Source organism: Miniopterus schreibersii, assembly GCF_964146895.1.
Source record: "Miniopterus schreibersii genome assembly, chromosome: 15".
NCBI classification, from domain to species: domain Eukaryota; kingdom Metazoa; phylum Chordata; class Mammalia; order Chiroptera; family Miniopteridae; genus Miniopterus; species Miniopterus schreibersii.
This window is the reverse complement of record NC_138115.1, coordinates 36,108,190-36,120,600: the sequence shown is the minus strand read 5'-3', so window position 1 is coordinate 36,120,600 and position 12,411 is coordinate 36,108,190. Positions and strand designations below refer to the sequence as shown.

Here is a 12,411-nt window from a genome sequence, read left to right as displayed (position 1 = left end):
TTTATTTCATTGTTGACAGAAAAAAGCTAAAGGAGTTTATCACCGTCAAACCAGCATTGCAAGAAATGTTAAAGGGACTGCTGTAATAAGAAGTAAAGATAGAGAGAAAGAGAAACATAGGCATAAAGAAATAAAATGGCAATAGGCAAGTATCTATAAATAATAACCTTAAATGTAAATGGGTTAAATGCTCCAATCAAAGGACATACGGCAGCTGAATGGATAAGAAAACAAGCCCCAAATATATTCTGTCTACAAGAGACCCCCCTCAGAACAAAAGACTCACACAGGCTAAAAAAACAAAACAAAACTTCTGGAGGGCTTTAAAGGAGAGATCACCAGCAAGACAGTCATAGTAGGGGATTTTAACACCCCACTGATTTTACTGGGTAGATCTTCCAGACAAAAAGTCAAAAAGGTAGTAGTGATTCTAAACGACACACTAGATCAGCTGGATTTAATTGACATTTACAGAATATTTTATCCCAAAGCTCCAGAATATGCATTCTCCTCAAGTGCACATGGGACATTCTCAAAGCTAGACCACATATTAGGACACAAAACAACTCTCTACAAGTTCAAGAAGATTGAAATCATATCAAGCATCTTTTTGGACATTTACACCATGGAATACCATGCAGCTCTAAAAACTAATGATCCCTTATCCTGGAGAGTATTATGCTAAACAAAATAAGCCAGTCAGAGAAAGACAAGTATCACATGATCTTACTCATATGTGGAACCTAATGAACAAAATAAACCAATGAACAAAATATTTCCAGAGTCATAGAAGCATGGAAAAGACTGACGAATTTCAGAGGGAGGCAGGGATGGGTGGGTTGGGAGAGATTAACTTAAGAATTTTATGCATATATTCACAGCTCCTGAACAAAGACAATAGTGTGGTGAATGCTGGAGGGAGGGGTGCTGCAGGGTGAAGGGAATCAATGGGGGGGGGGCATTTGTAATACTTTCAACAATAAAGATAAATTTAAAAACAAACAAACAAACAAAAAAGTCGTAAAGCACCTGAGAGGATTAAAAACAAGAACTAATTATATGTTGTCTACAAGAGACTCACTTCAGCTTTAAGAACAAACACAGACAGAAAGTGAAGGGACAGAAAATGGTATTCTGTGCAAATGAAAACTAAAAAAACCCACAACAACCACACCACAGAAGTAGCTATACTTATAAGAGACAAAATAGAAGTCAAAATCTAACAAGAGACAAAGAAGGTCCTTATATGTAATAATTGTGTCAATTCATAATGAAGATAACAGCAGTTTCAAATATATTTGCACTTAATATCAGAGCACCTAAATGTATTAAGCAAATACTCAAAGATCTGAAGGGAGAAACAAACAATACAACAGTAGGGAACTTTAACATCATAGATCAGCCAGAAAATCAATAAGGAAACACTGGACTTGAAGTACATACCTTAGGCCAAATGGACCTAATAGACCAATACATTCCATCCCAAAGCATCAGAATGCACATTTTCTCAAGCACACATGAAGCATCCTCCAGAATAGATCATATGTTCGGTCACAAAACAAACCTTGGCAAATGTAAAAGGACTGAAACCATATCAAGTATTTTTTTCTTACCACAATGATATGAAACTAGAAATCAATAACAAGAAGAAAAGCAGAAAATTCACAAACACGTGGAGATTAAACCACATGCTGCTGAACAACCAGTGAGGTAAAGAGACATCAAAATGAAAATAGGAAAAAAATATTGAGACAAATGAAAATGGAAACAAAGCATACCCAACTTGTGGGATGCAACAAAAGCGAGAGTCCTAAGTGGGAGGTTTATAGCAATGAACTCCTACATTAAGAAAAAAGAAATCTCATATAAACAACCCACAGCTTTATACTTCAAATAACTAGAAAATGATGAACTAACTAAGCCCCAAATTAGCAGAAGGAAGGAGATAATAAAGAGTAGAAATAAATAAAATGGGGGCCAGGAAAACAATAGAGAAGATTAATAAAATTAAGAGCTGGTTTTTCTGAAAAGATAAATAAAACTAAAAAACCTTTAGCAAGACTAATTAAGAAAAAAGAGAAGACTCAAATAAATAAAACCAGAAATGAAAGAGATGGCATTATAACTGACCCCAGAAAAGCTAAGCACCATAAGAGACTCCTAAGAATAATGATATACCAACAAATTGGATAACCTAAAAGAAATAAATAAAATCCTAGAAACATACAATCTACCAAACTGAATCATGAAGAAGCAGAAAGTTTGAACAGACCAATTACTAGTAAGGAGACTGAATTAGTAATCGAAAACCTCCCAACGCAGAAAAGCCCAGGACAAGATGGTTGCACTGGTAAATTCTACCAAACACTTTAAAAGAATTAACACCAATCCTTCTGAAACTAAAGTTTAAAAAAACAACAACTAATTTTAATTGAAGAGGAGAGAACACTCCCAAACTCATTTTATGAGACCAGCATTATCCTGACACCAAATCCAGATAAGGACAATTAAAAATAAAAATAAAGGCCAATATCTATGATGATTATAGATCCAAAAATTCTCAACAAAATACTAGCAAACCAAATTCAACAGCACATTAAAAGGATCACACACCATGATCAAGTGGGATTTGTTCCTGGGATTCAAAGATGTTTCAACTTATACAAATCATTAAAGGTGATGTAACACATTAATGGATTCAAATATAAAATTCATATGATCATCTCAAGAGATGCAGGAAAAGCATTTGACAAAATAGAACATCCTGTCAAGATAAAACTCAACAATTTGGGCCTCTAAGGAACATACCCCAAATATAAAAGCCGTATATAACAAATCCACAGTTAACTCCATACTCAGTGGTAAAAGGTTGAAAGCTTTTCCTCTAAGATCAGGAACAAGACAAAGATGCCCTCTCTCATCACTCTTATCCAGCATAGTACTAGAAGTCCTAGCCAGAGCAGTCAGGCAAATAAAGGAATACAAGGCATTCAGGTTAGAAAGGAGGAAGTAAAATTGTCTATTTTCAGATAATCATATATTTTATGTAGAAAATTTTAAAGACTCCACACAAAAACTGTTAGAACTAGTAAATAAATTCAGTAAAGTTATAGGATATGAAATCAATATAGAAAACCAGTTCTATACACTAACAATAAACGATCTGAAAAAGAAATAAAGAAATCATTCACACTTACAATAACATCAAAAATAACAAAATACTGCCCTGGCCAGTGTGGCTTAGTGGTTGAGCATGGTCCCATGCACCTAGCGGTCACTGGTTCTATTCTAGGTGAGGGCACATGCCCAAGTTTCGGGCTCCATCCCCAGTAGGCAGCTGATGGATGTATCTTTCTCATCAATGTTTCTCTCTCTCCCTCTTCCTTCCTATCTCTCTCAAATCAATGAAAACACATTAAAAAATAATAATAAATTTAAAAAATAATAAAATACTTTAAAATGCATTTAAACAAAGAGGTAAAAGATCTGCACACTGAAAATAACAAGACACTAATGAGAGAAACTGAAGAAAGCACAAATAAATGGAAAGATATCTTGCGCTCATGGATTGGAAGAAGTATGGAGTTTCCGCAGAAAGTTAAAAATATAAATACCATCCATAAACATACACTCCTGATAAAGTTAGCTATAACAAGCTCTAAAAATTTGCCAATAAATTTTGCTTTTATTAATTCTTTTACTTTGTTGCTTTATAACATGTATTATATACTATTTATAAAAATATATGCATAAATAATCATTGATAAATAATTCACAAATACATTTTTGTATAAAAAGCAAATGAATCCTGTATATACAGAGTAAAAATGCAAAGATTTTTCCAAATAATTTCTCTGTTTGTTCTTTTCCAAATCCCATTTGTTGCTCCAGAGATAAAACCACTGTTACTGGTTTTGCATATAGCCATGCAGGCTTTATTTTTTTAGATTTTTATTTTTTAAATTGTTACCAGAGGATATGTGAGTTTTTTTAATTCACTTTGGAGAGAGAGAGGGGCAGAGGGAGAGAGACAGAAACCTCAGTGTGAGAGAGACACATCAGCAAGTTGCCCCCTGAACATGCCTTGACCGGGGATTGAACCTGCAGTCTGGGTATGTGCCCTGACCCGGAATCAAACCCATGACCCTTCAGTGCACTGGATGACACTCCAGCCAACTGAGCCACACTGGCCATGGCTGTTCTTCTTTATTTAATTTTCACATATAAAACATTTCTCTTATTAGACAGCATTTTTTTCACTGAACAATATGTCTTGGAATTGAATATATCACCAATTACTTACCTGTTCACCTATTGAAAAACATTTGAGTGATTTCTAAGTTCGAGTTATTAGAAGGGATGCTTCAGTAAGTTTCCCTATACAGATGTCATTTTTCAGAAGTACTAATATTACTATAAAACGTATCTTAGAAATGGCATTGGTAAGTTAAAGGATATGCACTTTTTTATTATTATTCCATTTTTTTCAAAATGTTCTTAGACTTTGTCCTTCGAGTTGAATTTTAGGATCAATGTGTCAGTTCCATGAAGAAACTGGGAACAATTGATTGGGAATATCACAGAAATGAATTATTAAAAGGACATGCTAGAAGAATGACATTGAAAGGCACTTAGGATATATGTTATTACATGAAAACAGAAGATAATAAAACTATTTAAAGTATGGCCCCATTGGGAGACAAATAAATATGTTTATTTAGATACCCCTAGAAAGAAATATACCAAAACATTACTAGAGATTATCACTAGTTGATAGGAACATATTATTTTTATGTCCTTCTATTTTTAACTGACATTTTCACATAAAACGAAAGTCTGTTAACATGCATCTCTCTAAAAGAAGCAATGTATCTGAAAAACTCTTCCATTGAAGCAAAGCAGTTGGTTTAAATACAGAGTCTATTTACTTTCGAAAAGAAGAGTTGATGTGGGCTGTCTAATTTTATCATCCAATTTTCATGTAAATAAAATCCTTTCCTCATTGCCTGAAGATATTATGTTGGATGTCAGTACACAAGAAAAGATAAAGTGGGAATTTAATTTTAAAAATTTATTTCAACACAAACCCCTAATATTGTACTATGCAAAAAATGTACTGGCTGGTCACGCTTTAAATTTATGACCACAAACCTCAAGTGGGCCCTCAGGGGTGCCTACCAATTCTTCATTTTCCCATTCAAATCATTTTCCCTTCTTTCCTGCTTTGGCTTTTCACAGAAAATTGCAATCAAGACATTGCTTCCATATCCTCATGCTTCTTCTAAGTTTATCAACTTGCCTCTACTTGTCTTTGGACACCCCTGAATGGGTGTATTGTCCATAACACAATAGAATGGATGAACTGTGTCTAGAATCCTAAAGTAGTCCATCAGCCTGTGCTCTGGAGCCTACACACAGCTTCTACTCCAGCAATTATACATTCTCCTTTATTATTTCCATTGCAGAATGCAATGAATATAGAAATTATAACCTCTAAATAAGGACATTTTTAGTTATACTTAGATTTATTCTAGATACCTATATTATGACTGTTTATGGTGAAAATAGAAAACAGAACTAACAGTATCCTTTTAGTACCAATCAATTAACAAGTGTAACATACAAGAGACAAAATTTTCACTGCCTATTACCCCCATCAATCCCTTGCCCCTTTTCTTGACACGTCCCTCTTCATAGCAGCATCCAAACATGATGTACTATATCCTACATTAAAAATAAATTATTTCTTTACCTGACATCACCATCTAGTTACTGTCTCATTTCTCTGATCCTTTCTTTAGACAATATCAAAGTTAAAAAAAAAAAAAGGTGTCTTTTCCCAGTATCTCTGCTCTAATTCTTTTTTGAATGATCTCTGAGAAAGTTTTCATTCCTATCATTCCACTAAAACATTTTTGTCAGGTCATCAAGGACCTCATTATCAATATCTGCACTCCCCAATTCAACAGTTACAGCCCTCTTCTAATTCAGTTTCTCAGCAGCATTTGACTTGGGCAATGTCGCCCTCTTTTAAAATACTCTTCACCCGTCCCTTGGGATCCCATACTCGCCTGGCTTTTTTTCCTTCTGCTTACTATGTAGAGCTTCCTTCACTACTCAGCACCTAAATAGTACAGTGCCCCAGGCTCCATCTTTACATATTTCCTAGATGTGGTCTTGTCCAGTTCTATGGCTTTAAATTCCATTTTCATTCTAATTACTTCAAAAATGGGTTTAATCCCAACTTTCCCTCTGGACTACACACTCACAAATCTGACCGCCTATGAAATAGCTTCACTCAGATTTCAAATAAACATCTCAGATTTAACTTGTCCAAAACTGAAATTTTGCATGTTTTCTCTAGCCCAATAAATTATATCACCAGTCACTTAGGGACTTAGGCCAAACAACTTGGAGTTCTGTGACCCTTCTCTTTCTTTCACACTCTAGATCTAATCCATTGGCTTTATCTTCAAAATATATCCCATCTCCAAACTTTATCCATCATTTCCACAACAAGCACTCCATAATTTCTCACCTCAATTACTATAATGCCCTCTGACTTCTCTCTTCTCTCACTCTATACCCACTGTGGTCCATTCTCCATAGCACCATTGGGGTGGCAATGTAAAATATAAATTAGAGCATGTTACCTCTCTGTCTCAGACCCTCCAAAGCTTTCTCTTCTCATTTGGAATAAAACTCAAAGTCATTACCATGGCCTATGAACCCACTCAGCTTTCTCTCCAACATGATTTTCTGACACTCTCCTCTTCACTCACCATGCTCCATGGCCTACTTGCTATACCATGAACACACCAAGTATGTGATATCTTGAGAACTTGGGGCACACTGAACCCACCAGCTACTTTACTTTCAGCATAACCTCCTCACGTTACTTAGGCTTGTTCTCAAATGTCACCTGCTTAGAAAGGCCTTTTGTGACAATTGCAAAACTCCTTAAACTTTGCCTATATTTACTTATTTTCTGTATCCCACCAGACTACAAAGTCCATTGGAGAAGAATTTTGGTTCTTGGCTATATTCCTAATACCTAGATCACTGCCTGGCAGGTAGTAGGCAATCAATAAATATTTGTTGGATAAGTGAGTATAATAAATCATGCTTCCTGTGCCACCCACTTTCTTATCAGTACTTTCAACTCACTAATCTCATTTCTAGGGTATGCCTTTAAGCTTAGACATTTCACCCAGTAATTAGAAAGCCATAGTAACAAGTTGTTTAGAATCACAAGGACATTTTTTATATGGAGATCATCATAAGGACTGGGATAATATATTAATGTGTGAGAAATAAATGCCTTCCCAGGAGCCCACTCTGCTCAATGCTTTTGACAGACAATATAAAGCCTTTGGTCTTTTCAAGAGAATATCTTTCCCCAAGGCTCCTAGTCCCTTGGCAGGCTGTGGTAATAATTTCGTTTGAATAAAATCCCAGGACTTGGGGATGCTGAATTCTATTCCCAGCTCTGTTAATTACTAACTGTGTGACATTAGCCGTGTGTCTCCACCCTCTCTGGGCTTCAGATTTCTCACCTGTAAAACCAAGACAATTATGCTGACATTGCTTCCCAGGGATGTTATAAGGAGCATTTAATGGTAATAATCATTAAAGCATTATTTCCATCTTCATTGGGTATTAAGTGCTGCTGTGTGCAGAACTCTATTAATTCTATAAGCAGAATGGATGAATAACAAAGAATATATCAGACATCATGTTCTGCCTAAAGGAATACATGTTATAAAATATAAGAAGCAAGCAATAGCATTACGCCAAAGAAACTGCCCTCTATATGGTTACAGTTTCCTGTCATCTTTTCTCTTTACCCAAAAGTTTACTCTTTTAGCTGTAAAAGGCAGGAGAAAGAGGCTATTATGGCATCATTGCACAGAATTTCAGATCTTTGAAAGACCCCAGCAGTTCTCTGCCTCCAGCTCAACATTTCACTTTAGAGATAAGGTAATTGACAATCAGAGAGATTTGAGAGTTTTCCAAGTTCACCAGGCTGGGTCTCTAATCTCCTAATCCCCAATTCATTGCGCTGGCTGACACACTAGGCTGCTCTTCATTGTCCGAAAGAATAGCCTGGTGGCCACATTCCATTGTAGGTGGCAAACGGCCAATTCTTTTTAGTGAGGAGCTCAGTAATTTAAAGGTATTAACTTATAGGTAGTTTTGGCAGCACTAGGATGAATTCTTATGGAAGATGATGAAATGGAAATTAACATTTTTAAGTCCTTTACCACTTCTTATCTAAAAATTCTACTAGGCTCTTTATACTTACTATTTTAGTTCACCCTAATGATAACCATACAAGAGAGAGGTATTATCATATTTATTTAATAAATAACAAAATTTTATACTTATTTAATAACTGAATATCCAGAATCTTATGTGACTTGATTAAAATGATACATTTATTAAGTAATGGAATTAATATTTAAATCCAGATTTATCTAGTTCCCAAATCCTTTATTTACCACTACACAATATAGGAGGAAATTTGTGCTTCAATAGAAACCTATATGCATATTCTATAGCAAGGGCCAGCAAACTTTATCTCAAAGGGCCCAATAGAAAATATGTTAGGTTTGTATACAGTTACATCCATTCACTCTGCCATTTAAAGTAGTAAGCAATACATAAACAAATGGGCGTGGTTGTGTTCCAACAAACATTGATTTATAAAAACAGGTGGCTTGCCCTCAGCTATGGTTCCATCTCCTAGACTAGAGCTCACTTTGAGTTATGTGACTCTGACTCCATGGGCGCTATCATACAATCAGCACTGAAAGTTTTAGATAACTGATAGTGATGGTGATAAAAAATAACTCATGTCATAGAAAGGTAAGTTCTACTTGTCAAGGGTTCAAGGGACCTCCCTCACCCACTGAAGTCAGCTTTGTCCTCTGAGTGCACATTCGTATCAATAGTCTCGGTTGACACATATCTTTGGATTCTCCTTTGAACTGATTTGAAACCTGCTGGTCTCCTTATTTCGCTAACGAATTAATAAAATCCTTATGTTCCTCTTCTCCTTACCCACTATTGTCCATTGTTATCCTTGCAAATGTGCTTAGAGTCATCTTTGGTTCTTCAAGCTCCTGCCATCTATATATTTATCTTTCATTTCTGTCATGCTGTAGAACACTTATGGTAGTCAGTTGCATTGGAATTAAAAAAAAAAAGATACATGCGTGTTCAACGTATACCTCTCTGGGAGTCATTATATTACCTTTTTGAAAAGTTGTCCTTTGGCATCAGTATAGCAAAAAGGCATTAGCATATTCTCTGCACTACAACCAACCTTGTAAAAATGTTATGTCATCTTTTTCTCTTCTTAGCTTGAGGAGAAATAAGAACACAAATGTTTCTGAGTCTCTGCACCGACTCACAGCTCCTCTGTGCCCGACTCTCTCCACTGATTGCAAGGTGTCATTACTTTCCTTTCTCTTATGTGACATGAAGTTCGCTTCATATCAATCACGACAGCGCATGTCATGACAGGGAACATCAACACAATTTACTTATCTTTTATGACACAAAGTTGATAGGAAGAAAGAAAGTTGCCGAAGTGATAAAGTGATCTCCTCCACATATTTGACAGAGGTGTTCTCCATTTTACGCTTAGCTGGTGTGCTGAAGACAAAGCACATTCAATCCAGAAATAACCATATTTCCTTATTTCCTCACACTTACCATCCACCTCTCCCTCGCTCGGCTCTCTCAGATCACTCAGTAATGGACTCACCAGGGATGACAATCGACAGCTATTAATTGGCAAATCGTAAGGGTCTCAAGGTTGGAAAGAAACTTTAAGTGTCTCCTCTTTCAAGACAACTAAAGAAAAAACACATTAGTAATATCACAACAATTATAAGAGCTAACGTCCATTCCTCACTTGCTTCTCCCAGGCAATTGAAAAACTGTTTTACATATTGAATGCCCAGAATAGAACACCTGTTGTCTTGACATAAGTAATCTTCTTTCAATCTCAAAAATAACTAAATGGGGATAAGTTATGTGATTACTCCATTTCTGTGTGTCATTTGATTTGATCTTCACACAATTTATGAAGTACATTGATGATAAACACACAGAAGTAATGTGCCCAAGTGCATAAAGCTAGTGAGTAGAGAAGCTGTGATTTCAACCTTGGAAGTGTGACTGTGGATCAGCTACTAGGCTAGTTTCCCATCCGCACACCCATCACATATGAAACAGTGCAGCCAAGCGGTTGTCCACTGAGAGTGAGCCCGCCACTTATGAGGGAAACCAGTCCCATCTTTGGATAATGCTGTGAAAAGTTCTCCTGCTTGTTAGGCAGAAATCTATTCTTTCATAGTTTCAGAAACCTGAACCAAAAAAATTAGAACCAAATTGTAAAAGGCCCTTTTATGCCATGTCAAGAAGGAAGAATCATTAGCATTTTTTACTCTTTCATAGATATTTAGATCTTTATATTTTGTAATACTCTTGGAACCAAACTTTACAGGAAATGTGGATGAACAGCTATTTAATAGCATAACTGATGTGTTAAGGGTTATTGAGTTTTTTGTCTTATCTAATACACAGGCACCATTTGGTAGAATAGTAGGTAGTTAAGAATTGTCTCTTGAACTTGACCAGCAAGCAAAGTTCTGATTATCATTATGATAATGAAAACACTAAAAAATGTGTATTTCTCCCCCTTTTCAGAGGGTTACATGGCAGACTTGTCAGATTTATCATATTAGACATTACATTTTGAATACATTTTTCTTTTACAAGGTTTAGCCAACTACAGAAAACCAAAAAGTTGAGATTCACCCAACGGAAGATAAACATTAAACATGTGTGAGAAATGGGAAAATTCACTGATCAACAAAGGAATTATTTTTGGCATATCTGAATTAGCTATAGTTTCTTGTGACTAAGCTAAAGGAAATATGTGTGAGGAGAGACAATTCCTCACTTTTTTACTCTTTTCTTCCTGGGGTTTGTGATGAGATTATCCAGTTCTAAAGTAGCCAAGATATCCACCTGAGTATATTTATTTTTAAGAGCATTGCATTAAATTCATTGTTTTTTTATGGAAGGATGGGAGAATTTTGATTGCCAACTTTAGAACCCTCTTAAAAATAACAGCTTTGATGTTCAGCGGAGTGCGGAAGCTCTTAAACGTCATGTTCCATGTGCCTGTGGCAAAATTTGACCTCTTTCCTCAAGCCTGCCACTTAAATTTCTACTTTATTCCCCTCATAGCCTTAGAAACAAATCAACAATTACTGTTAAATAGGAATCTTTATAGTTTAAATATCACAGTCTCTTATTTGGTTACGGAAACATTTTACCTTTAATTACATTTGTTTCAAAAATCCATGTTTTCAGTCACAGAGAAAATGTGCTGTAAAGTTCAAAAATGATTCACCCATTGGAGGAGGTGATGTTTCAGAATGCTTCCTAGAGATTTTGTTCCATTTTAGGGAAGCTATCTTAGTTCAACCGGGCTGCTCTAACAGAATACCATACCCTAGGTGGTTTATAAATAACAGAAATTCATTTTTCACAATTCTGAAGTCCAAGATCGAGGTGTCAGCAGATTTGGTGTCTTTGGTTCATAGACTGACGTATTCTTACTGTGTCCTCATACGGAGAAGGGGAGAACTTGGGTCTCTTCAGTACTTTAAAATGGCACTAATCCCATTCACAAGGGCTCTACCTTCATGCTTAGGCCTCTACTTAAGGACTCACCTCCAAATACCATCATATTGGGGGTTAGGGCTTCACCATATGAATTTGGAGGGGAGCACACACATTCAGGCTAGTGTGCAATACATTTTCAATATCAGTGCCACCACTCTGCACAAATCCAAGGAGCACTATTCTTATTCTACATACTCCAGGGATACATTGCAAGGTTGCCATCATAGACTTAGTAAGTTTATGTAAATATCTGATGACCTTGGCTATGATCAAAATTGCCAAGGTCATGAGAAAGGAAGAACACGTGGAAAAATTATTAAAAGGATCAATTGCAAGGAAATGTAAGTAGAGTAGAGGACAATGATTAAGTTCATAATTTGATGTAACTGGGAATCTAATTTTCCAGTGTTTTTGGATCCTGAAGTTGAGTCATTTTGGCAAAAAATATTTTTAATACAGCAAAATCAAATAGAATTCTTGCTGTTAAATAATCAAATCGCTTCTAAAACCTAAAGAAAAACATACCACTAGCTTTGTTTAAATACTTAATAAATTATGGCATTCTTCTATTTTTTAGAAGTTATTTTTCTCGCTCACCAGTCCACTTGGCCTTACAGAACCGAGCTCATATTCCAAGTAGACTACGTCATGATTTCAGGTTGTTGCTGAATAAGTCCATTTTCCTTTTAAATTCTTGGCGGCTCC

General features: G+C 35.8%; 1 protein-coding gene across 7 annotated transcripts in view; it reads right to left on the bottom strand.

The window, feature by feature from the left end:
* The window catches only part of LOC308567966 (uncharacterized protein), a 433,265-nt gene that overhangs the window by 28,430 nt on the left and 392,424 nt on the right, over positions 1-12,411 (bottom strand). The gene's annotated exons all lie outside the window — the stretch shown is intronic.